The sequence below is a fragment of the Diorhabda sublineata genome, chromosome 8 (assembly GCF_026230105.1).
Source record: "Diorhabda sublineata isolate icDioSubl1.1 chromosome 8, icDioSubl1.1, whole genome shotgun sequence".
Lineage (NCBI taxonomy): Eukaryota > Metazoa > Arthropoda > Insecta > Coleoptera > Chrysomelidae > Diorhabda > Diorhabda sublineata.
The window spans coordinates 20,399,529-20,426,810 of record NC_079481.1 but is presented as its reverse complement, the minus strand read 5'-3'; the positions used below and the strand labels follow the sequence as shown (position 1 = coordinate 20,426,810).

The 27,282-nt window shown below is 32.3% G+C and overlaps 1 protein-coding gene across 14 annotated transcripts in view; it reads right to left on the bottom strand.

Moving 5' to 3' along the window:
• LOC130447221 (uncharacterized) overlaps nt 1-27,282 on the bottom strand; it is a 533,966-nt gene that overhangs the window by 184,020 nt on the left and 322,664 nt on the right. Inside the window, exon 2 of one of the 14 annotated variants that reach the window (XM_056783921.1) lies at nt 2,765-2,789. The exons of the other annotated variants lie outside the window; for them this stretch is intronic. The gene's annotated coding sequence lies outside the window, so the exon portion shown is untranslated. The remainder of the gene's footprint in view (nt 1-2,764; nt 2,790-27,282) is intronic. 14 annotated transcript variants of the gene reach the window in all.

The window sequence follows — 27,282 nt, the reverse complement described above, 5'->3', positions numbered from 1 at the left end:
ATCTAAGAATTGTAGAAATCTTCGACGATGCAACAAAAAATATAATTCGACGTAGTATTCATGAAAAAAGTAAGAAATGAAGTGGCAACCAAAAATACTACTTTAAGACTACAAGATATAAAGGATCTTCTAATACAAACCTTGTAAAATGTGACAAAAATTCACTGACAAAATTGTGTTGCACATGTCATAAAAGAAGAGGATGAGGTGTTCAAGATATGATTGTGGATAATTTCATGGAACCGATAACCGTTTCTTTCTCTAGTGATGACAGTAAGGCAGAATCTGAATAATTATTTACAACTTATATAAATTCATTTAGTGTTTCTAGTAAATAGTAGACAATGTAATTAATAATTCTGATATACTGTAAAATGTTTTTTTTGCTACAAATAATGTTTAATAAAAATTATGCAAATAGTTCAATGATTAAAGTATTTTTATATCACATATGATTTCTAGTAGTAGTACTGAAATTTCTGTTTTGAGAATGACGATTAACTATGATAGGTTGTCTATTGAAAATTAGTTTCTCATACCATTTGGAAATTTCCTGTTCTATATAAGTACCTAATCTTGCTATGAAATATTTCAAATAAGAAATCTAGAAGAAGTGATGACAAATACATTATTCTGTTAAAGCATATCACATAGAGATAGTTTTGATGATTTATTTCTATTTTTAGATCAAATAAGTTCTTGTACTTGCAATGAAATATTTTCTTATATGTCATCCTCAACTAATTTTTTATACAACTTATCTTCATTTCTTATATAGCTCAAATTTCGAAAAACAAACATCCTCTGCTCTCTGAATAACGCAGATTTTACCATTGTTTTAACAATTGTTCCACTAATAAATACAAAACTATTCAAACTCCATGTGCCACCAAATTTGACAACTGTTATTAACCTTCTTACAAATGTAGTCACTAAACTTGAAAAACTCTTTATATATTTAATTTTAAAATTCGATGTATATTTTTTTTCGTTATTAATAAGATGCATTGTCGTCAGCGTCTCTTTTGGCAGTCTCAGGAGCGGACATTTTGAAAATAGTGCAACACGGAGGATGATAGAAATCCAACAGTGTAATCGAAGGCTATGTCGAGAGTTCATTAGAAAATAGGAGAAGAATTTCAGAAAACATTCTGGGTCAAACCCCTGGCATGCATGTAGATATCACAGCTTCAAATGAAATTAACATTAGACAAGAAGTTCAAAAGAATATTCATCTAGGAAATGAACTTACTTTAAATAACTGTTTCTTAAATAGTGTTGTTTTCAATGTTTATAAATCTTAAAATACAAATGAATTAAAATAATGAGTCATCTTAATTAATGAAATAATTGTCTTTGAAATTTAAACAGTTACGTAAAATTTTCACATAACTATTTTTCATAACTGATATATGAAGGTTATGAAAATTGTAACGTTTCCTAATGTCAAGGAGTGAATTAAAGTGTCACATTTGATAGCGGATTTAGATAAATAAAATTAGTGCATCTTGGAGGAACAGCTTGAAGCCCTTGAAAGAGTAATATTGCATGATATCCACTTGATTAAACCAATTTTCTAATGGGGGTTACAAAATTAAAACTTCATTTCTCCAAACAACATAATATCGTCCTCGTAACGAAAACAAAATCAATTGCATACAAATCAATAATTAAAAAAATAACTAAACTATACAGCAAACACCAGAATTTTGGTTATATGTATTACAGCCAATATTCTGTTGTCGTCATTTCTGAAAATACGTGAGTATATTAAAAAAAGAAGTCTATTTTAATAAAGCTAATGCCTTCCCAAGAAGACACTAACTCTATTAAAAGCATTTTATTAATTGTGCCTTGTGCGCGAGCGTATATGTCAGATATATTCCCATAATTCTCCAATAACGTATTATTTTCTCTTGACGCATAATAACTACTTTTTAAATTCAGTAAAATAGAAAAGTATGAAATAAAATATGTTATGTATACAGACGTAAAATGTCAATACTAGTCTAGAAATTTTTCACTAAGTTCCTTCATCGCCTCGTATATTGTTAAAACAATTGTTATCATCGTTAACCAACATCGTTAACATGGTACCGGAATTGTTAGTACTCGTACTTCTATAGAATTTCAATACTTCTACAAAATACCCAATTTATTTAAAATTAGCATATAATAAAACGTAAAACTGGTAGATGCAGATATAACAGTACTCGATGTAGTAAAGATTAAAGTACCTATATATAAAATGAAGTAATAAACGTTTTTATATTGTAACGGTTTAAAACGTTTGTGAATTTCTAGGTTAAACCCTTCGTCATAAAACGAAAAACATTTTACAGTAACTCTACGTATAAAATTATAAATCAATTTCATTTTATTTCGCACTTTCTATAAAACTGACTTTTAGCAACATCGGTTAGACAGATTTTATTGTACCTTAAGTTTTGGAGCATCTGTATACCGAAAAAAGAAAAGTTGAAGGTTTTATTTGCAGTACCTTAAAAGTAGACCAAAATAAACAGTAAATACAAATTCAGCATTTTTCTGCAAACTTCTAAAGAATAATAAAACAAGGTCTAGAGGCATACAGTTATTCAAACAGTATCATAAAGATCAAGGGATCTGTTGAGTAGGTCAAATTTATAAAATTGTATCAGCAAGAAACATTTCCAGATTCTCAGTTCTTTTTTCGTTTCAATTATTTTTTGCTATGTTCTATTTTCAACTAATGCAAAATGATGATTAAGAATGGTTAACTTACGAGTTTGACGTTCAGCTTCACTTACCTGAAACAAAATGTTTTGATAAGAACAATGTTTAAAAAAGAATTTTGATGTGATGGAATTTTTTATTAGCATGCGGGATAAAAATATAATAAAAGTCATAATTTTTGTGATATCCCTAATTGTTTCTTGATTTATCTCTTATTCATTTATACTTTACAATTAAATACCATCGCCTATAGAAATATAGTTGATTTAAATTTATACATATTGATCTATAACTACTTTGTTCACTGGGATTGATTATGGCAACGTTGATTCGAACCAGAGTACAATTTAGCCTCAAGAAATAAATTCACACAAAATTATAACTTTTGTTATACTTCTTCTTATTTCATCAGAGCAACTTAATGATATTTATTTGAAGTTTATAGTCTGTTGTGAACATTTTTAATCGCATAGTGAAAATAAGTAAAAAATTAAAATTGCGTCATAAACAAAACCCATAGATAAGGAGTTGTTTCATACATTAGTTGTTTTGATGGCGAGCTCGACAACCTTTTTATTGTTGAATTAGTAAGTTTACATTATATGGCAAAAATGGATCTAAATGTGACAGAAAGCTACAAGAGTAGAAAGAGAAAAATACGTGGATTGATAAAAATTGATGAATGATTTTTTCTCTAAAAGTATTTACTTACGCTACATATATTTCCACTAGTATCGTTATATAAGCATGTCTTCAAACAAGCAAGTTTAAACGCGTTTTCGCTTGTCAGTCTGCTAATATAGTCTCTTTACTGATATTGTATTAGCAGTGTCTGTCGTGAAGCTGAGTTGTAGCATTATTGTTTCAAGTTGAAAAAAAGTCAAAAAGAAAGTCTGTTAGCAGATTGTAAGAGTATAAGAAAAGCTCGAAACTTTTTTCTACCTCATATACAGGTGAACATGGAAAAACAAAAGTGTTTGCAAATTGTTATGTAAAGAAAGAGACTTCATCATGACAAGTTGCTTTTGATTTGCTCTATTGGCCACTAAAAATCTTCCTGTCTGTTAATATCTGCTTCATTTACTACATTTAGCACCGTCGTACTTCAGGATATTTCCGAACACAAAACGCCAATACTGACATAAGAATATCACAACGGAGCACATGAAAGGTCTTCAAAGCTGCTCCCAGTCATGGAATCAAACTTGAGATAAAGCATTGGTAGGCAACGGTATTAACACGTCTGGTGAGTTTGTTATCTATTTTAAGGAGCATAAAAAATGGAATCATTAACAACAACAAAAATACAGTGTAAGATACGATGAGCGAAACCTTGTATCTTTATAAGGGTTGAAATTAATGAATAAGGATTTGTCTTAATTTAGTCTTCTATTAGAAACAGGTAAAAAATTTACGTTTCGACCAATTTCGTTCTTTACCTTATGGTCTTTCCCAATGAGTATTTATTATTTGAATAAATAAGATATTAATATAAGTCATAAAGGACATTTCACATCATCGAAATATTTCACTGTACTATCTAAAACATCCGAAAACAATAAAAGTAATCTTATATATAAAGTATCTTGTAATAATTTTAACGCTGTTTACATAAGACAGACATCTCAGTATTTAATAAATATAAAAAAATTAAACTGCATTAACAAACCATGAATTATAAAAAAAAATGGTATAAAAATTCTTGAAGCGGAATCAAAAAGTGAATTCCTAGAATTGGTTCATATCCACGAGAAAGATTTCAATGATAGAAAGACCTAAATAACGTGAGTGAAATTTATAGTTAATACAACTACGGATAATTTAATTGATAGCTGATACCGTATATATTTTTGAAGTATAACAAGTACGGTAAAATAATTTTAGTGGTTAAAATGGAATTAAAAGAGAAGCAAAATCAAGAGAATTTGGTAATAAACACATATAAAAGAGAAATTGAATATATAGTTACAAAAAATAGAAAGTAGTATAATTAAAAGATATCAGAAAATATAAAATAACATCTCCAATTTATAGTGTATTCTCTATATAAATTTAGGTAAGTTTTTTGTCGGTTGTTGACTCCATAAGTGAAATTTGCTGAATAGAATTTATACCAATCTCTTGCCCGTGATGCAGAACCGTCGATCATAAATAAAAATCAAATTGTTCACTACAATAGGCGAGTAAACTGATTTTAACGTGTTAAGAGTGTCACGACATGTCATTTCCAATAATACAACTTCTTCTAACGGGCTATTTGAAAATCGATCAGGAGATTAATGTCTCTGGTAAAGGTCTGAAAATGATTGATCGGAATTTTTAGGAATTCGGCGACAGCATGTGTAGAGGAGTTGAGTGGACTCATCATCCTACAAATAATCATAGTATAGTCGTTTACTGTTTATTGAGCTCGTAAACGCAACATTTTTGGTAGTTTCGGTGCATGGCTAAAGAAGATTACCGTAAATAATGAATATCTCATAAAGAAAACATTTAAAACAATCTATTTGAAAATGTATTTCAATAAACGTGCGAGAATTGTTTACTACCAGACAAATGTGAAGGCAATTAGTTTTGGTGTAAAATTAGTATATTAAGAAGTAATGTAGTTCAAATAAGACATAATTAGTGCAATTAAATCCATACCTATGGCATTAATTCCTTCCTGACTTTCCCAGATAACATCGTGAACATTTAAGTAACTTTTGTTAGTTTGAAAAAAAAATGTAAAAAGGAATTTCGTGGGTTGATGAAGTAGTGGTGTTTGAAAAAAGATTCTATTGAAGCCAAGTCTTGGCTAGATAAATATTATTCGAAATTTGCCCCAGGAAAATCAATTGTTGTCAAGTGGTTTGTTAAGTTTAAACGAGGCAAAATGAACACCGAGGATGGTGAAACATCAAAAAATAATTGAGACAGCTGAGACTCTACGGATAAAAGAACAAGAGGGTAAACCCTATTACACTCGAGTAGTTCGAGTGGTGCCTGCCGTGTGGAGATGCCTGTGGATATTTATCTTGAACTTCTTTAGGTTGTAGTGTGCGGGAAAGACATGCATTGGTACGATAAATTGCCGTTCTGGGCGTCTGTAGCTGAACTCGGTGTTGATGAGCCACGTCTGCTTGTCGAGTTGGTCTTGCAAATACTGCTCTAGGTTGAATTAGTTTCCACAGCTCGAAAGAGCATCTACCGTGGTAATATCGGTAAAACAAAGTTAGGTCAGCGACCTTTCTTATATACTCTAAGCTGTCTTAAGTTTCTGATCAACTCTGGGTTCAACTGGTTATGGCATCAGAATTTTGAAATGCGCGGTATAATGTGCAACGACTATACTCATAAACAATGTAACGTCATTGGAGCATTTGAAAGACTAAGTCGCGAAAAACGGGCCTTTTTGAAAAAAAAGTGCTGCTTCATCAAGACACTAACATCAATAAAAGCAATAGCAATAATTGCATGAATTGAGCTTCGATGGACCGATAAAGAGGTTATCGCCGAAACTAAAGCCTATTTGAACTTGAAGTTGGAATATATTAGTCTCGTTGTAAAAATAGTTATAATTATGTTGAGTGGTATTTGGTATTACCCATTCAGGAGATAACAAGCAATGTAATCACTATAGAAGAATAATTATTACTGTGTATTAAAATTTCCGAGAAAATCCTAAAAAACCAATTGTACGTTGGTTATAAAAACCTGCAAATAGTGAGAATATTTGAAGGAGCATATGCTTTGACTTTGACATTTGAAACAACACACTGAAGCAGTTTGGTTTGACAGTAAATGTAGAAAAGACTGAAGTAATGGCAATCAAACAAGAAACTTTAAACATAGAAATAGAGATATAGGATTAAAACGGTAAGAACATTTAAAAATATCTTGGAATAGAAATACAAAATACATAGAAGTAAGAATAGGAGCCCTTTGTTTTACACTCACCAATTTTGAGTAATTCTTCGGCTAATACAAACCTGATTGGACAATATTTATGTGTATTTTTGCGAAAGGAAATAAGGTTTCAGCACTTTTGTCTCCGATATTTTGAATTTGAATACTTTATAAACTATTTCTCGACTTTGTGCATTAAAAAAAAAATCCAAATTAAAAAGTGATCCATAAAATGTACCACCGTTTCGATGAGCGATGTTTACAAATAGTAGCTGCTACAATTGTCGGCACGGGTGACCAATGCGCATAAAAAACTCATATATTCTCTGGGTGCACAATGGATGCTGCCTTTATAAATTCGAAATAAAAACACATTAGTATGTGACTTTCATACATTCGGAGCTTTTTAGATAGGATAAAAATAATTTTGTGCATAGTTTTTTATCTGTTGATGAGACTTGAGTCCACCTCCATGATGTTAAATCAATACAAGAGACTGAAGACTTATCATAAAAAAAAAGAATATGGATAGTGTTTCTCTTTTAAAATGACAGAACTCATCGATCAATCAGATATGTCATTCTTTATTATTATTTAAAGATACGTAATACGGTGGCTCCTATAGGGAATAGAGTGTGTTCGCAAAAATGTTTATGCTCGCTTCAGTAACAAGTCTCAGCAAGCTTTACACAAAGTTTCAACTTGCTGATTCGTTCCATTTTATTATAATGGACCTCGAAGGACCACTCAGTCGAGTTGTTGTTTTGAAAAATGTCTCGAATTAAGTTTCGTATTGTTTTCACTAAAAAAGAATAGAAGGTATATTTACGGTGACTAGTGACACTCATTTTCAACAATTAAAAATTGGTCTAAGTTGTTTTGCTGGAGACGAGAATCATTTGAAGATGACCCACTTGCAGGAGGTTCTGTGACGATGATTACTTCAGAAAACATTAAAATAATAAAAGAAATTGTTTCATTACCAGCGCCTGAAAAATGCCACACCGGCATTTTCAAAATGAATGTTCTAAGAATCCTATATGAGTATTTAATATGACAAAAATGAGTGAAAGATGGATGTCTGAATTCTAAGCGCAGTGCAAAAGCAGCTTCTTCTATGTTTTGCCGCTAGGTCTAAGGAAATGTTATCCAATCATTTGTAACTGGTGATGAAACTATGGTCTCTTACTATAAATCGACATCCAAAAGAGATTCCTTGTAGTGTCATCTGTAAGGAGAGCCCGTGCCAAAAAACAAAGGTCCCAAGAAGCACCAAAAAAGTGATGGCTTTCCAAGGCTAATGTACACGAGTGTTGCTTCACAGTGAACTATATAGTTCTGATTTGGTCCAGTCCGACAATGACTATTTTTTGTTCGCAATGCTGTGTTTATTAATGGTAAAATATTCAACAGCGACGATGAAATTAACCATGCGGTGTATGAACATTTTGACTCTTAAGTTGCATCATATTTTTATAGTAACTTAGAAACTTTAGTCAGACGTTCAAAAAGTATGTGGAAATAAAGGGAAAATACGTTTAAAAGTTGAATAATAACTTTAATTTACAGGTTGTCGTCAGAGCGCTTTGCGTGTAAGTAGGAGTGAGCAGCTGCTTGTTGAAAGTTATTGTCATGGCATGGAGCTCTCTCTGAACAAAGGGTTAAAATGTTCCGAGAAGAAATGAAAGGGACGCCCGTCGACATCAAGTTCTGATGAAAATGTTAAGCGAATTCGGGCTTGTGTTCTTAAAGACAATACTTTGACAGTTAGAATAATAGCTGACGAGCTGTCAATTCCCAAAACAATCGTTCACGAAATTCTGACACAAAAACTTGAAATGGAGAAATTGTGTGCAAGAATCGCACCGATGCTCTTGACTCCAGAACAGAAAGCAAAGGGGGTTGAGTGCTGTGAGGATTGGTTGGAAGCAAAGGAGGGAAGAGGGAACGAGTTAATAGTTTTCTTTGATTCTACGGGCATTGTTCACAAGGAATTTATCTCTCCCGGCCAGAGATTGAACGGAAATTCTTATGTTGTAGTTTTGAGACGTCTCAGAGCTTATGTGTGCTGAGTTCGACTGGATTTGGCACAAGGAAGTAGACAGATCACATAATGCACCTACACACACTTAACAGCCAAAATACATAACAAGCCAAAATACAGAATGATTATTTAGGGGTAGCGACTGGGAGATGCGGAAGCCATTAAGACAGAAAAGACACGATAACTGAATAGCATCACAATGGCATTGGCAGAAATGCAACTAGTCTTGGGAAGAGTACTTTGAAGGAGATCATATTGTAATACCTGAATAATTGTAAAAATAAAGATATTGTCCAAGTTTTACATCTATTATGCGGACAAACGTCGTATATTGAAAAATAATCGTAGATTTTTTCATTTATAGATTTTTTTCTTAGGCTACGAACTAGTAGTGGACTGCACTAAGTACATAGGAATAAAATACATAAAAATAATTTTACTCAACTCAAATTTTTATTTTCTAAGCTTTTTCACTTTTCTAATACACACTAATAATTTTGTTATGGGGAAGTCTATTCTGTTTATTATACCAAATGAATTTCTGTAAATACAAATAAATCTGAGATTTGCAGCTCGAATGATTGGAGCGTTGGCCAATACGCGATAAACTAAAGTTTAACTTTCCTAAAACTCTGAAACTTATGAGGATCGCAATCAATTAAAATGAGTATATATTAAACAATTCACGGGAATTTATAGGACAGCGCCTTAATTGAAATTAAGTGAAAATCAATGTTAATTCAATTATCGCTTTAATGCCAGTGGAGTGGTTCTGCCGATTTGTTCGTAATTTTCCCCTTATATTTGTCTGAAGACGAGTCCATAAATCTGTCTCACTTTAACTCGCTGAAAGAAGTGTTATAAATTATCAAACAAATTGAAATTAACGACCTTTGAGAGTGTTGTTACGGGAACAAAGAAGCACTTTTCGAACACGTTACATGAAAAGAACTCTTGACGAAATCCAAACTTAAGCTGTGAAGAACGAAAACAATGTTTGAAAAAAATCTTTATTTGATTTTGAAGCGAACTGAAACAGTGGTAATGAAGCAAAGTATTCAATTATCATCATTTGAAAAATAATAACCTAAAATATACCAGGTGTCCAGGAAGTTGCTGTTGAAATTTGGAGAGGGAGTTCAAATAATCTTTTTTCGTAATAAAAACTTATGCTTAGTAAAAAATTGTAAATATGAATAATACATAATGTCAGTTATTGATCACGTATTTTATGTTCTACAAGGGATGCCACTAAGTTTTGAAACAGACAAATAAAAACAAATAAAACATAAAAACAAATAAAAAAAAATAAAAACAAATTTCTAATTGTGTATAGCTTCATTGTTTTTAAAAATATTCTCCATTAAGATCAATACATTTTGGCATGCGTTTGAATCAATTGTCGAAGCATTTTTTCCATTCCGATTGAGGTACCTCCAAAAAATGTGATTTGAACGCTTCTTCAGGTGTAGACAAACGTTAATTTCGCAATCAGCCGGAATAAGAAGAAATCATTGGGTGCCAAACAAGACTGTATGGCGGATTTTTCGATGTGTTGACTGTTCAGAAACGTTTTTGTTTAAAATTATGACTGAGAGCTCGTATTATCGTGGTGGAGAATTATTCGTCTTCTGCGATAAGTGCCCTTGTTTTCTTCAAACAATTCTGACAAAACAAAACGGCGCAACATATGTCCAGTTATTTCGAAAAAACAGGCGACTATTTGCTTAGAAATACTTCGTGCGCGAAGAACTTGTGTTGGATTTGACTCGTCTAGAAAGACCCATACAGTCGATTAATTTCCGAATCATATGCATAGATCCATGATTCGTCGTCTGCCATTTTGAAGCACCGCGATTGAATTTTTCCCCATTTCTTTTCATCAACCGACACGAACTTTTTTGGAGCGATTGTCGAATTATGCGGTATCCAACGCAAAAACAACTTTTAGATAGCCAAACGTTCATGCAATAGTGTATGTATGCGAGCGGAAATAATGTCCAAGTATGCCTAAATCTAACGGTATGACATATAAAGATCTTGCAAAATTGTACGGCATTTATGATTTCTGGCCCTACAACCGATTTTGGACGACCTTCACGAAATTCATTCTACAGCGAAGTGCAACTACGATTGAAATCGAAACATAAGCGGTACACGGTAGCTTGAGATGGTTCTTCATCACTAAAAGTCGAAACGAGTTGATCCGCCAACTGGCGATGGTTCAAGCCACGTCGAAAGTCATGGAAAATTTTTTCACGAAAAAGATTCGCGATTTAATTCCATTTTTTAATCAAGATAAATGTTTCAAGTATCTATAAACAACTCAAATAGCACTCGTATGACAACACGTTCGCAGTACGTTCACAATTAATTTACGTTAAATTAAATTCATTTGTGGATTAAAACTAATACTACTAATTAACGTTTTTGGGAAAAATTTTGACATTTTATACTCGAATGTGCGTACAGGAATTTTCAATAATAATATCATCAGATTCAATTTTCGCAATTATTTATTTACTTAATTACACTACACCACTGCCAATTAATGGGTAGGAAAAACTTACATAAAAGTTAACAATCAAACTAAGTTCCATGTATAAACAAAATATTGCGTTACCGTAGCAACGAACAATAACTTATCAGAAGTGTCAGTGTAAAGTTTGACGTCAAAATAGTAAACCAGAGCTACGCAATAAATTAAAAGAAAAAAGATGTCCACCGAAATTGTGAAAATCGAATAATTGGAGTATCAAGCCATTATCAAGTACCTGTATTTAAAGGGTTGAGAGGTAAGCAGATTTACGAAGATAAGCTTACTACCCTTGGTGTTCAATATCCTTCGTGAAAAATTGGACTGTAAGCTTAAAAAGAGGTAAATTTTCCATTGAAGATGATGAACGATCGGAAAGGCCAGTTTCTGTGTCAGTCTCCGAAAATATCAATGCAGTTCATGACATGATTTTATCAGACCGTCGAATTGGGCTAAAACTGAAGCACTCATACGAACGCATTTATCATATAGTTCACGTCAATTTGGAGATGAGAAAAATTGCTGCAAAATGGATGTCCAAATGTTTGAATGTTGACCAAAAGCGTGCAAGGGTAGAAGCATCGCGTTCGATCTGTGCTCGATTTGAAAACGATGTGGACTTTTAAGCCGAATTCATATCTATGGATGAGACTTGGGTACATTTCTACGATCCAGAAACAAAACAACAATGGAATGGTGACTCCCTGGTTCTCCAAGACCTAAGAAGTTTCGTGTCCAAAAATCTGCAGGAAAAGTTCTTGCTTCAGTTTTTTGAGATTGCCATGGAGTAATCATGATTGATTTTTGGATAAGTGTAGAACAATAACTGGAGATTACTATTACTGACCACTCTATGGGAGAAAATTAGAGACAAAAGTGGCGGAAAGCTATCCAAAGGTGTTTTGTTTTTGCAGGACAACGCCACTGCACACAAATCTCATCTTGCCATGCAAAAAATTCGTGATTTAGGATTTAAATTACTAGAACACCCCCCTTATTCACCAGATTTGGCTCCGTCCGACTATCATCGCTTTCCTCAACTGAAAAAAAGTTTAAATGGTCGTAAATTTTCTTCCAACGAGGAGGTAATATAAGCTGTGGAGGTCTGATTTGCAGAGCAAGAAGAAACATGTTTTTTGAAAGGTCTAGAGACGTTGCAGGTTCGCTGTAATAAATGTAGACAATTAAGAGGAGAATATGTTGAGTAATAAGATGGTTTGACATTGAAATTTTGTTTGGTTCTATATAGAATTTTTCAATATAATCCTTGTAGTACACACAATGATACGAAGAAATCAAGCCCAACAGTTGCAAATATTTCCATGATAACTTGGATAATTTAAAAAATACAAAACGGTATGTTAGCGTTTAGATTAGATGAGCTATGGCGTAAAGACTACCACTAATAGATCTATTGTGTACCTCGGACTGTTGACCAGAGAGATAGCAAGGACTTTGCAATGTCAGCTACCTCTCTAGAGTCTATGCGGTTTACTCTATAAAGTTCAATTTACAAAGATCTCTGAATGTTGCAAACCTTTCAAACACAGTTTATATTAGCTTGTTCCAGTCCTCCTGTTCCTGGTCACTTGGTATATAGAGTAAAGGTTCAATTTATAGTGTGAGAAAGACATGACAAACTGATTCAATCGTGAAAAAATACATCAAAATTTCAAAACGAATTTAAAAGTAGCTGTGCTGCCAAGAGAAGATACGATTAGTTGATTTTGAAGAGAAGATTCAAGAAAAGATTCTTATTTCTACTTGACTTCTAAGTTATATTTCATTTATTAGAGAATAATTTAAAGCATTGTAGCTTGTTGTGGAATCACTAAATTTTATTTATTGCTTATTTAAATCAAGATGCAACATTTGTAAATCCAGCTTTATCTGGATATCTAATCCACGCGTTATTTAAAGTTTACATGACGACATAAACAACCCGAGAAACCTGAAATCAATTCTAAATGTCAAATTTTAATGATTAAATGATTCAAAAGCTGTATTTAAATCTTAAACAATCTTAATTTTTGGGATTAAATGTTTATACTTCAGTCAGAAGAAATGCAGTTATATTCACCGCAACCTTGTCGGCAACAGTAAAACGTCGATCTTTACCATCGGATAATAATAAACAATACGCTCTATTTTTGGTTGATGTCATGTAAGCGTGAATCTGATAATTCGCATCATCTACAAAAGACAAAAATACCGCAAATTGCTACCATCTTAAAAAAGGAATACGTAATGTCCGGTGCATCAATGAAAGACTTCCGAAAACCGTCCTCTTTGGTAGATATACTTTTTGGCAACGTCATTCTAGTTAATTAGCTTCATGAATGCATGCACTTTCACAAATGATTTTATATAGATTCCTTTGTTTATTCTCAATGTTTTTGTAGTTTCGGATGGAAAGTCCACGTAGACGACGTCTGGTACTGCTCCAACATTTTCTGGTAAGCAAAGTAAGCAAGATACTATTGTTCATCTGTAACTGTTATATTTTGAACATTCACACTTTTGATAAACTTGACGTCAGGAGTCGCTATTGCATAATCGCTTCAGTTCTCTCATAAAAATAAAGACCTCAAAAATAGATAATTATATAGGAAAATTTCTAATAATCCTGCTACCTACCAATTCATGCTACTGACGTATTATTATTCATCCGGGATACACGCACGTGCTCTGCGCGCTCTTTCGATAACACACTTTATGATCCCGGCGCTCTAAAACAGTGGCGTGATTTGGCTGGAGGCTAAATTCCAAAGGTGGCTTCGCGAAAATTATTGATGATAACTTTGAGATACTTACAGAATAAAACGAAAAAGTGACACATTGATAAAAAATATTGAAACGATTTTAGACATGAATGACAAAAACTTTTGCTTAGCGTAATTAAAACAATTCGAATATTCTTTAAGGTCTAGGTAAAGACGGAAGGTGCATTATAATTTATATTTTTCTTGTGTGTGTACAACCGTACCAACAATCTATCATTTCAGCATGGAAGCTGCTAAAACCAAGGGAATTTTGTAAACCTTTTACATTTGAATTTTTTCAGATTGCAGAATATGTAAAATGGTTCACAATTAGCTTCCGATTTTTGTGCTATTCAATGTGATTCTGCTTTCATATGTGATTAAGTAATTGATTTCATTACTAAACTTCAAACAAAACACAACCGGTAACAATTGTGATTATAAAAACTAATTTTAAGCAAATTAATTTTCGTTGTTTAATCATTTTCCATGACAAAAAAAGTCACATCATGAGTAAAATAATTTCACATTATCCGTTCTGTGTCGACATGCTCGAAAAATCACACGTGTTTCAAAGACCTAATATCAGTTTATACTTTAATAAACCATTTATTTTACGAAAATTACTAATTTTCAGTGAGTACGGTACACTCAGTTCTAAATCTGACAATACTAATTTATTTCTTATAATTTTTATACTTTTTATAAAATATCTTTTTATGAGATTTTTGTGCTTTTTCATTATTTTTTTGTCTTTTGTTCAGTTATATCTAATTGTGCTGTAGTTCTAAGCAAATCTGGTGTTGTTCATTAATTTTAATTCGTTCCACAAAGAAATAGCGTGTTAGATTATCACGCAACTCAAATAGAAACCGTCTCTATTCTCAAAATGTAATTTAGCGTGTTTTTTTAATCCAACTGTTTATTGAAATAAACTCTACTTAGTGAAATCATCATTCATTTGATCCAAAGGAGAATATGAAATGATTGATAGAATTAAATAACTATATTGGAAATCGAAGTTCCATTATGGTCGATACATTATGTACAATTAATTGCATCACTTTACAATGAATGTATTATATCTGTATTATAAATAAAGCATTTTATCCAAGATTTATTGTAAAAGTGAAAAATTATACCGAACCAACGTCAACGCATAAAGGTATAACTTGGAATTAATTACAGAAACTTCATCCTATTTTAAGAAAAGTTTCAACGAGCAACTCTCCGAAAATCCCAAAACTCTGATATTTCGGACCCATCGAAAATATATTACCCAAACCTTTTCGCCCGCTAAAATTCTAAACAACTACATGAATCACTCTTCGCTTCTATCGGCATTCGAAAAATATTTCGAAAATATAAATTATACTAAATCAAGTCGTAGAACTGAAACATTTGTCACCACAGATAACTGAAATCAACGAAAGTCCATCATCCATTAAAACAGTGAAACTAGTGGTTTTCTAAATGATAGATTTATGTCGACCCAGATAATTTATGTGCTATGTCGTCATATTGTTATTTCAAATATATTCTAAGTGTTTGAAACGCAATGTGTTTATCAGCATACATGTCCGTAAAGTAATATATATAGAAAAAAATACAAAAAAAAGCAACTGAAAAGGCAACGGTATTTTGGGAGGAGCTCTTGGGAGGAGCTCTTGACCGAATATATAGTCTTGTTTACAATATATGTAATAAGTATGGTAAAAAGTATCATAGTGTAAGTTAAGATATGTTAATTAAGTGTTACTACACCATATGGTTTCATACCTTCCTCATGTTCCCAGATGATCTGGTAAATATTCATACATCAGGATGGCGATCCTGTAAATATTGGTAATTGGTTGACGACAATGGAAGGAAAATGAACTAAACTAGAGGTCTAAGAGATGATCCAAGAAGTTAAATGAAAGGGGAAAATTTTACTGAATATATTAGTCGTAGTAGTACAATCCATTTGGTCACTGTGGAAGACTCATAGGAGGCAGCTAAAACGATCAAACTTAAGGAGAATGGAAGAAAAACAACAATTGGGAGCAACACTGCGAGTTCAAAAATTGTATGTTAGAATTACAAGCTATTTTTATGAACTACTTCTCATATAATTTTTGTTTAGCTGAAACTGTACAACCTTCGAATGTATAAAAAAACAGTTGAGAAGGCAACGGTACTTCAAGAAATTTTGACCGAATGTAGTCGTGTATACAGTATGTGTAATTGGTATTTAAGAAGTAATATAGTGTGAGTTAAGTATTAATTAGTAGTGGATTAAAATCCCAGCAACATTTGTTTCTAACGTACCTGGATGAACTAGTAAATATTCAAAAAGCATACACACATCACAGAATTATTTTCTTCTACGATACACTCGATTGTTTTACATAGTCAGTAGCGTCGAGTATGTTAAGGTGGTATTCACACAGATTGCATCCAACCGCAATGTTTGGCGTCAATATGTTTATTTGTATTAAGCTATTGTAATGACAATGTATACATCAAAATACTTTCATACACATTTAATAAAGTCAATTACTCTCGTGACTGAAACGTAGAATTGAGAAATCTGAGAAACAAAATTAAGGAATAAAAGTCACGTTTCTTAGACCCTCCTATGCTCACTTGTCTCACTAAGTGATACTTCTCCCTCTCATGATATGTGAACGCATTTTATGAATGAATTCAACCTAGGAATGATACAACTAACAAAACGAGATAGTGCCATAAAGAAGAACAGTAAACTGTGTGTGCGAGTCATACGTTGATGAGGCCTAGGGGTAAGTGAAAAGTAATCTTGAATGTTTTAAATGTTGGCTTATAGAATTTAACATTATATGAAACCGGCTTTAATATGTCGTTATTTTAATTCGAAGCGTTACCTTTTTGAACTTCATAATAACAAGCACAGACTAGGTTTTCTGGCAACAATTTTTTTTATTTACATAATCATCTAATTATGGTAATCACCCATTGTGATAGAATTGAAATTTAATTTAACATTCTAAATAGTCAGTGAGGCATGAACAATAATCAGTAATTATCCTTTAAATATAACTGTATGACTATTATACAAATAAACTACATCCAAATATATAAGTAATCGAACTTTTTTCATTTCCGCATATTTTGATAGTATGTAAATAAAACACTTTGAAATATTGGATGTCCTATATATCTTTGAAAAGTTTTGTAATGGGTTTAGTTTGTTTCCAACGAAATCCCATTGACTTCCCGGAAAGGACCTTTTACCCCTTTATATCCTTTTTCTTTGAATTGTTTCAAAATATTTGATACTGTAAACATAACTTTGTGGACAGTAAACTCAATGGTTGTTATTTTACGTAAAACGCTTTTATCTGCATCATCTTAATTGGTTTGTAGGCGAGGAAATGAAGCATACAAAAATCTTTGTAGAAAACGGATGATGCCGTCAAATAAAACATATTCTTAGAATAATGTTGATGTACGTGGGAAAGGTACATGTTTTTCAGTAATTTTTTATGAATATTTGAGATGACGGTTTTTTATATAACGTGTAAAATACTAAAGCAATCGCAATGGTATGTATAGACAAATAGTAACTTGGAAACCCCTAAAAATTAGTAATTCAGTTACCTTTATCGCAGTTGCAATTGTAATTTTTTTATGCGATAATTTGTATCTTGTCTGAATGCGTTTTCAAATGTTAAAGCTGTTTTCAAAAATGTAATGTAGAGCAACAAATGTACATTTTCGGAACATGAATAAAAATGACCAAAACATGGATAACAGCGGCGATCGAGGAAAGGTATAGTATATAGAATATATATAAATATCCCTTGATCAATTTCAATATAATCTAAGCAAATTATACTATCCTAATATGAATTCGGTATAATTCAGTTCAGCTCAAATGTCGCTCCAACTCAAATGTCAATCCAGCCCCAACCACAACAACATATTTGAACTGGCCTATAAGAATAAAAATTACTCCTGATATAGCCAATCTTCACCTATTATTTGCTCAATACAAAAACTAAACCAAAATTTGGTTACTCTTCATATAGTAAATATTTACTATATATACGAGGGCATTGCGTAAGTATTGAACGTTTTTAGTCTCTGCGTACGGATCTCAATCGACGTATAGTAATCATGAAAACATTTCCACGTTACTAGATTTTTCGATATTCAACTGTCTGTGTTACGGTTTTCGTTGACAAAAAAAACTGGAACATAAGAAAATTTATAGGAAAGTCTAAAACGAACCGCATGAAATTTTCGTCAAAGTATGGTGTTGATTTACTTTGAACATGTCCGAACTAACGTTCACGATAAGGTAAACACATCCGAGCATTCTGATTGACAAATTAGTTTTTCACAATTTTCATGGACTTTGTTTTTTGAGATTATCAAGTAAACGCTAGAATACGACACATTTTTGCAAAATGGCGCCAAATTTCCTAACAAATCACCATAGAGGGTGAGCAAATGAGAACAACTTTGATAAAGCTAGAAGCCCACAATTACTAGATCGAATCATGAGTGGTAAGATACAACAATTGCGATAGAAAACTTCAGTACATGTGGCACTAGCATTCGAGTTTCCTCCCTCATAAAAACAACTAAGAAAAAGGTAGGCAAACCTTGTCGCTTATGAGGATTAGGACGCCTCTATCATTTAGGATACAATTGCACTAAAGAACTTCCTAGCCCATTCATAGATGTTTTCCCTAATATCTTGTATAGTTCTGAACTAACATCTAGTGATTCTCAGCGCTTTGATGATAAGGAGCTGCGGATACACGTTACAGCGTAACTTATTAACAGCTATCGAAATTACCTTAATATGTTTGATATGTTTGATGACTATTGTAGAAGAATAGAATTTACGTAGCTCTTTCAGATAGAGAAATTTTCTATAGTTCTTTTTTTTAATAGATGAGCTAATTTTTCTTCAATAATAGGGGAAGAATGAGCGAGCTCATTGTCGTGATGGAATAAAACCATTTTCTTAAATAAATTCCATTTTCTTTAAATAAGTCAAGACACAAATTTGGAATCCAAAAACGGTGTAACCAACCATAACTTTATCGATTTTTGCTTTGTTAGGATCACCTTCTTCGGATGAAGCCCAATATTTCGACTGTCTTTTTGTTTCTGGTAGACAATGTGTACCAAATTTCATCTATTATTTATTTTTACTCGGATTAAGTTTGAAAATATCTAAACATTGAATTAAGTGCGCTTGTGATCAGCATTAAGCAATGAAAGCACCCACTCCGCAGTATCTTTTTTATATGTAACGTTTCATGCTAAAATGGTATATTCGCTTGATTCAAATATTCGTTTCATTAGCTGCGGAAACTAACAATATAATAAACATAGTGAAATTGTTGTCAAGTTCTTAAAAATCACTCTTCTATCAAACCTCCCTCGTATTAAAATTTTTAGTAAAAACTCAAATCATCAGAAATTCCAAATGGTACCACCGCTAGTATTATGTTAGCTTTCATGTGGTTAATCTTATTATTTTTTTATTCCCAAATTCAATTTATTATTTCTATGATTAAGTCACGTACAACAAACACAAAAGTGATTTCTATGAAGAAATTTTATTGTTTCCAACATATTTCACGGATACGTTAGAAGTTTTAAGTTCACCTTGGTTCAAAACACTCGTAAAATACCAGTTAGCCATGTATCAATTTTAATATCCCATAAAATTCACAACTTTATTTGAAGCTCCTGTGAAGTATACAAAAGAAAAGTAACAACATTTTTTTGCTTATGATAATCGCCGAATAGGTAGTTGCTAAAACCAAACATCTAGTACAGATAGTTACTTAATACGCTCTAATCATATTAAAATCTTTTCATAGAAAATGTTATCCAAAATAATAAGGCCAGTATCTTCTAATCTGCAATCATTTGAAGCAAACAGTTCAATAATCTTTCGTCCTTGTGTAACAAATGCATTTGACTTCCTGCGCAAAAATGTTTACGAAATGTTAAATGTTTTCTAAATTACCGCCGCAATTTACAGAAATAACCATATACACAGTAAAAGATATCGTACTCAGAGCTTTTAATTTGCAACTGAGTGGGGTTAAACAATTTTTGTGATACTTTTATTTTTCTTAATATAGATTCTTCTATGTATCTTTCTTGTACGTTGAAAGATCACCATACTCCAAGTCTTTTCAGAGTGTACAAATCAGCGCCATTTTCCACCAACATGGTTGCCGAAGAATGCCTTAGCCCATGTCCGGTATAGACTTCGGGATTTTTCAGTTTCAGGTATTTTGCAAGTTTCGGGACAGCGCTAATGGTATGGCATCCACCATGTTGGGTGAACACCTAGGATTTCGGTGTGCAACAAATAATCTTCTGTTGCTCATATTTTTACGCCGTAGATCTGTATATTTATGGTAAACTCCAAAGTGCTCGAATATACATACCTCATTGGTAATGAGATATGATTTCTTCGATCTCACAAAAATACAACTATATAGTGCCCATAATCTTCCACATCGTCTAAACACATTAAATCATCTCGACATGCGCCAAAGATCCCAAACACTGAAATCACTTTTGCTAGTAGATATTGTTCATCTGAAGTTTCGCATATAAATGTGGTGACTTGTTCTACCTTTAGTACCCTGGACAGTTTTGGTTTATAGCCCACAGCCTGACCGTTCAAAAAAGTAATTGGATATTTTGTGATGCCAGCAATTCCTTTTATAGCTTTTTAGCAATGCGAACCGAATCCATAACGTGGAAGATTTTTCATATTCTTGGCTTTTTTGACAAAATAAACTAAAAGAATCACATGGGCTGTTTTCACTTTATCGGGCTGCCATGGTTTTATGGATTTTTGCAATGATAGAAATCGGATGATGGAAAATTGGTGTTAATTGCAAAGGATTGTCCTGTGAATATTAGAAGAAAAGATTAGATGGTACAGAGTCCACAGAAACCATCGTTAAAACGGTGAAACCCAACAAATAAGCTGTTACAAAAAATTTATTATAAAGAAATGAATGTTATTATTGACCCATTCAAAAGTGTTGTATTCCAACAAGCGCAAACTGCCCGCGATTCTGTATGATGAAAACTGCAATCAGATCCCTGTCAAAGGAAACAAAGTTTCCAGCATTAAGTTACTTAGAAATAATGAAAATGATAAATTTATGTGATGAAAATACCCCCGAAGGGTTGCAACGGAAATTCTATCACATAGCCGCGGTAGAATTAGCTTGGCGAGGTAGGGAAGCTGCTGTTTGCTTGACTGACTTTGAATATTGACGAAGAACATCAAGATCTTCACTTCTTGTTCTTTTGTTAATTGCACCTTAAAATAAATTATATTTGCTCTATATTTTTTCTATAATTAGCTAAAAATTGTCTATTCGAATAACCCTCAAATATTAATAAATGCTCAAAAATTTTATAACTTTCTCAAGCTTGTTGCTTAAGGGCAACAGACTTCCGCCTACAGTTTCGGTTTGTTTCTAAACAACAAGCTTTCGGAATCTTATCAAATTTTTTCGAACAATTGTCATTATCCTTGGGTTATTACTAATGAAAATAAAATGTTCTGAATTTAATTCTTATCTTTTCTTGCATTGTATCGTTTATTACACGTTTAGAAAGGGATTTTCTAAATCCTAATGTTCATTCAAATCCTCAATTTCTGGAAATGTTTATTTTACAGAATTCCATGAAAACAGGGCCCCTTTGGTTAATTATATTATGGGACAGAATCTAACAAGTATACATTTTCTTACTTTTTGTTAAAAAAATTATTGATATAGTTTAGAAGTGATCCCCGACAAAAAAAGTTCTAAATAAATATGAAGAAAATATTTCGTGAACTAATGATCATTTGAGCTTGAACCTCAAAACAATAGATGATGAAACTTTCACAGGTGTTCAGACTAAAATAGATTATTACCTGGGCGTAGCAAAGAACGAACCCACAAAACAATAGGAGGAAAACAAACTATAAGTAGAACATAAATAAAAATACAAAATAAAGTATTTTAGAAAATATTTCAGAAATACTACACAAAAATGGTAGGAAATAAAAATAAAGTAAACTGTTGCGACAAAATTTTTGAACTAGTTTTATATTTACAAAAGTTCTAATCCACTTATTTCTTGTCTCTTTGAATTTTAACAACGCCATAGACAAAACTCATAATAATCTTATTGCAATCAGGTAAAGATAGAAAAGGTTTTGCTTATATTATATCGTTAAAGTATTTTGACTATTGTTATCACTGCTGCAAACAATCAACATTGTTACCCCTGGAAGACTAATGAATATTCACTTCTATCAAGAACACAGTTCCGTCGAATTCCAGTCAAAACATAAACAATATTAAGTATAAAAGTGGAAATTCGAAGGAATAGCAAATTAATAAGGGATACATTCAGGATTAGAGAATATTTAGAAATCGATAACGATGCCGAGAAATTTCAAGATTTAGATGTGTGTTCGGCAACGATTGCCACTTGCACATGAGGATTACAATAAATTATTCACATACTTAACACACTATGAATATACAATTGTTTCATAGTTTACAGTAATTACACATCTTTAAGGAATTGAAGTAAGAAGGTAATTTGTTACGAGTCATTTAGGATGATTTCGTAATTAAGCTCTACTGAAACTGTTGTCTTTGGGCGACATTCGTAACAGTCAAAATAGGTTTGATAGTTAAATTGGCACGAATGGATCTGGAGGTATGACACATTAGACATCCATAAATGAGTTACGACCGATTATTACTCTTCTTCTAATGGTTAAATCTTTTATTGAAAGGTCTACGAAGTTACTTGGGTTGATGTTGTTGTATGAAGTGTAACGAAGTAACAACGCTATTCAATTTTTTCTTATAAATAATTATACCATTATTCAATATATTACATAGAAGCAGTTTTTGCCTGTTGGTCTGCTAGTTCGTTACCTACGATGGGAAGATAACCAAAAGAAAATATTTGTTATTTTTCAAGATGTGACAAGTTAGTAGGGATCATATATAGATTGGACAATAGAGTGGTGGGTAAATATATTTTGAATAAATGAAATTGAATAAGTGAGTCTGTACATCTTTCGACAAACTTAAAAGGAGGGATCATCAAATTGATTGCCCTGCTGCTGATTGATGAGATTAAAGATGATTTTACTGAAATTTGTAACTGAAACTGTACAACATACTCCTGTTATGTTGTTATACTATGTTATACTATGTTACTAGTTATGTAGCACAAAAAAATGTGCGTTCCGAGCATACGTCTGCAAAATATTTTAGGCATATTCGTTTTAGATATAAAATTATTGAAATATCTTCTTTTCAGTTCGAATTATCTCCCAACTTCTAGCCATAAGAATGGACTTCCTCAAAGTGATGTATCTAGCATGTAAAGTCGTCATATGGAGACCAAAAACAAAATCTAAAATCTATATATAAGAATTTCTCTACATAATAATCTCAACATATCAATACCAGCATTTCAATTGGATGTGAGACAGGTTCTGCTACTTACGAACATTAGTATTCACAGAAAACGTCGAATACAGGAACTCTTAAGCTTGCTAATACTTGTTCTGTGCCGCCTTTCGTATTAAGAAGTATCATATTTCGGATTGGTATGATATCTAATGGTGGCAGTGCATGTTGAAGACATGATGACTAGTGACAGCAGAGACATAATTTACACTCACGTCGGGCTATAGAGTGCCTCTGTTGGAAACCATTCATTTTTATGTACGATAATGTCTACTTTCATTGTACCAGAGCCTTGAAATAGAAGAAGTTGAACTTTTCTATCCCCTGAGATGATCTATGTGGAAGAAGTAGGTATCTATCCAGGTTTCAAAAGCTCAAATGCAGAAGAAAAAAGGTGGAATATTCCCATTCGCCAAGAGCTAATCTGGCATATAATATGCACAAGATATGCTGATATTCATTATTCTTTTTCCTTTTCACATATAATAATATTTAAAAAAATAATATATGAAAAAAATCTAAGAATCAAGGTGAAGTAAAACTTTTCTCATATCGTACCCAACTGGTTTTAACTGGGAAGAGTTACTATTACTACTATTTATAGTAATCGTGTGTAAAATTACGGTAAAACAATATATGATGGAAATAATGAAAATGTTGAAGATACTAGAAGAACAGGAGACGAGGACCGTTAATAGTCAAGAATATCTAGAGGATAGAGGATTATTAATTAACCAATAATTCTATCAACGTCAATTTGAATATTGAATTTTAAAATATTTTATAAAAATACGTTTCAAAACCACCGAAAATCTTAATTAACCATTTCCCAGACGATGAATATATAAGTATTCGAAAGTTCGGAATATATATTAAAGTTAGTCCACTTAGGTGTTTCATTTCCACGTTCCCAATAAGAAACCGCTCTTATATATATATATATATATATATATATACTCTGCCTCTGAACCATCTACAATCAAAAAATGGTAAATTTTTCACAAAAATGATCTGTCTTCTAATACTTAAGTCTCGAAAGAAAGATTGTTCAAGAACTGAAAAACAATGATTTACCGCAAATATGACTTCATTATGCGAAGAAAATCATAAACCACCCAAATGTTACTCAAGTTTGGATACATCCGGTAATCGGTGGGTGCCGAATATTGAGAGTATGGTAGCTGCTCAACTAATTCGAAACCTGTATGAGCTATTACAGATGTTGCAAATGTTGCAATGACAGAGCTGTGACTGGGTACGTATCCGATGCAAGAAAACACTTTTACGTAACTTCCCTTGACATTAGACATATTACTTCTACACCTGGGGTTAATAGATGAAATGTTTATCAAGCCTTCTCAAACTGATTATCGATTATGTAACATATAAGAAATGTAGTGGTAGTTCAAAGCAGTTCACCCTGTTGTGTGTACAGTTGGGCCGATTGAAAAATATTGATAATGATTATATATTAATTAAATCTAGAATGTTTCCGTTCAATTTTCTGAGCATCCAATTATAAAAAAGGGTAGCCCAGCAAAAATTTCTACTAAGCTCTTTATTTTAAAACTTTTCATAAGTAAATAGAATGTCACTTTTTTTAATACCTATATATTATACATGATTTATTCATAGGATTAAACACGGCACAGTATTCAATTGTGTACTTTATAGTTTTTGTTGTATATCTGAAAAAAATATTTTGTTTTCTGCTATTCGCTCACGGTCATCAAATTTATCACATATCCCTATACATAAAATTGATTAGGTATCAATCTTATCAGCTTGACATATGTTTGTAAGTGAGTATTTGAATTAAAACTTATATAAGTTTACAAATATCTGAATTAATTGTGCTTAATTGTATAGATAGGTATAAAAACAAACTCAGTATCCTGCTTTCTCATTTATGTTTTTTTAAATAGATGTCAACCATTGTACCCATGTCACACTGGTTTTCACAAGAATATTTTAATAATTCGTCATGTTTATTTACCTTTAAATAACTTCTTCACGAGAATTATTAGCAAATTTTAAAGTTTATACAGCTGTGAAGATTAAACATATTTTTAACATTATGGGCCAATTTTTTAGCTCAAATATAATGCCTCAAATTTTGAGTGCAGTTTCCATGTACTTTTCACTTTACACAGTTGTATCATTGTTGAGTTTGAAATTTCAATTTGATGGGACTGTTGAATTTTAATCTTAAATCTACCCAATATATTGATACATATAAACATATATTACATTCTATTTAATACTAGATATTATCTAGTTCAATTTAGCTATTACTACTATCTTGTAAATCGATACTAAGTTTTTTCACGTTTTTTATATGAGTTCTCAATTTTTTTCACGTATTGAATACAGTTTCTCCAGTTTCTAGCGGTTACATTTGCAATTTCCGTTTTAATCAACTCGATCACACTGCTATTTAAAGTATGTGTAATCCGATCCTGTTGAGATCAGGTATAAATATAAGGATAGAGTCTATTTCTATCTTATTACATTTCATATATTAACCGAAGGCTAGTCACTTTTTTAGATCGTGAAAAATTACATTACTTCGCGTAAATGATAAACACAAATTGGTAAATCTAAAGTCACGCGTATTACACCTAGAGCTACACTTTTGCATGCGTTAGACCAAACATCGAAGCATTGTTTTCCAATCCAAAAGATGTAATTTGAACGCATCACACCTTTATGTGTAGAAAAACGTTGACCACGTAATTTATTTTTGATCCGCGGGAATAAGAAGAAATCATTGGTTGTCAAACAAGGACTGAGCGGCAGATGATCAATGAACTCGAAATTATGAATGTTCAAAAACGTTTTTGTTTGAACTGATGTGTGAGAGCTCGCATTGTCATGGTGAACCTTCAGAATTTACCGTTCTACGTTGCTCTAATCGAACGGTGGCAACATGTCCAATTATTCCTAAAAAATAGGCGACTATTTGCTTCGAAGTGCTTTGTACGCGAAAAACTTTAGTTAGATTTGGATCGTTTTGAAAGACCCATACACTTGATTATTTAGTTTCGGGTTCATATGCATAGATGCATGACTCGTCGCCTGTTACGATCTTATAGACGTCTTTTAAAGCACTTGATCTGTTCAAGCAATATTGAATGTATGCGAGTGCCAAAGTATGCATCAATCTCACGGTATGTCACATGACGATCTTGCAAAATAAGTTTATGCAAAACGTCGATGTTTTCTGGTACAATAGCCGGTTTGGACAAAATTCATCCTCTAGCGAAGTGCGACCATGAATAAATTCGGAAAACTATCAAAGAACGGTGGCTCAGATGATGCTTCATAATCAAAATTCATCGCCAAAAGTCGAAAAGAGTTGATCGGCACACTGCTGTTGGTTTAATCCATGTCAAAAACATCGCACGATAATGTTCGCGTTTAATTCTAATTTTTGACCAAGATGAATGATTCAAGTATCTGTAAACAACTCAAATAGCGATCGTATGACAACACGTTCTGAGTACGTTCACCATTGAAAATGTCAAACTTTATAATGGCAATGTCAAATTTGACATATTCACATCAGTTTTGCTATATCTCAAAACTTAAGTAGCAACTCTCATATGACTTATAGTTCCCATTCCAAATATGTATTGGTATTGAGGTATTATAATATTTGATTATAAATAATAATGGTTAATCGTATGTTTGAAGCAAAAAAGGTTGTCAACATCGTGTTACTTTTCATCAAAATGTTCGAATTATTGTATAAGTGTTGTAAAAATTTCTATTGTAAATTACGTTGCTATAGGATCCATTTTAGAACTCGTCCACCCGTACGTCCGACAT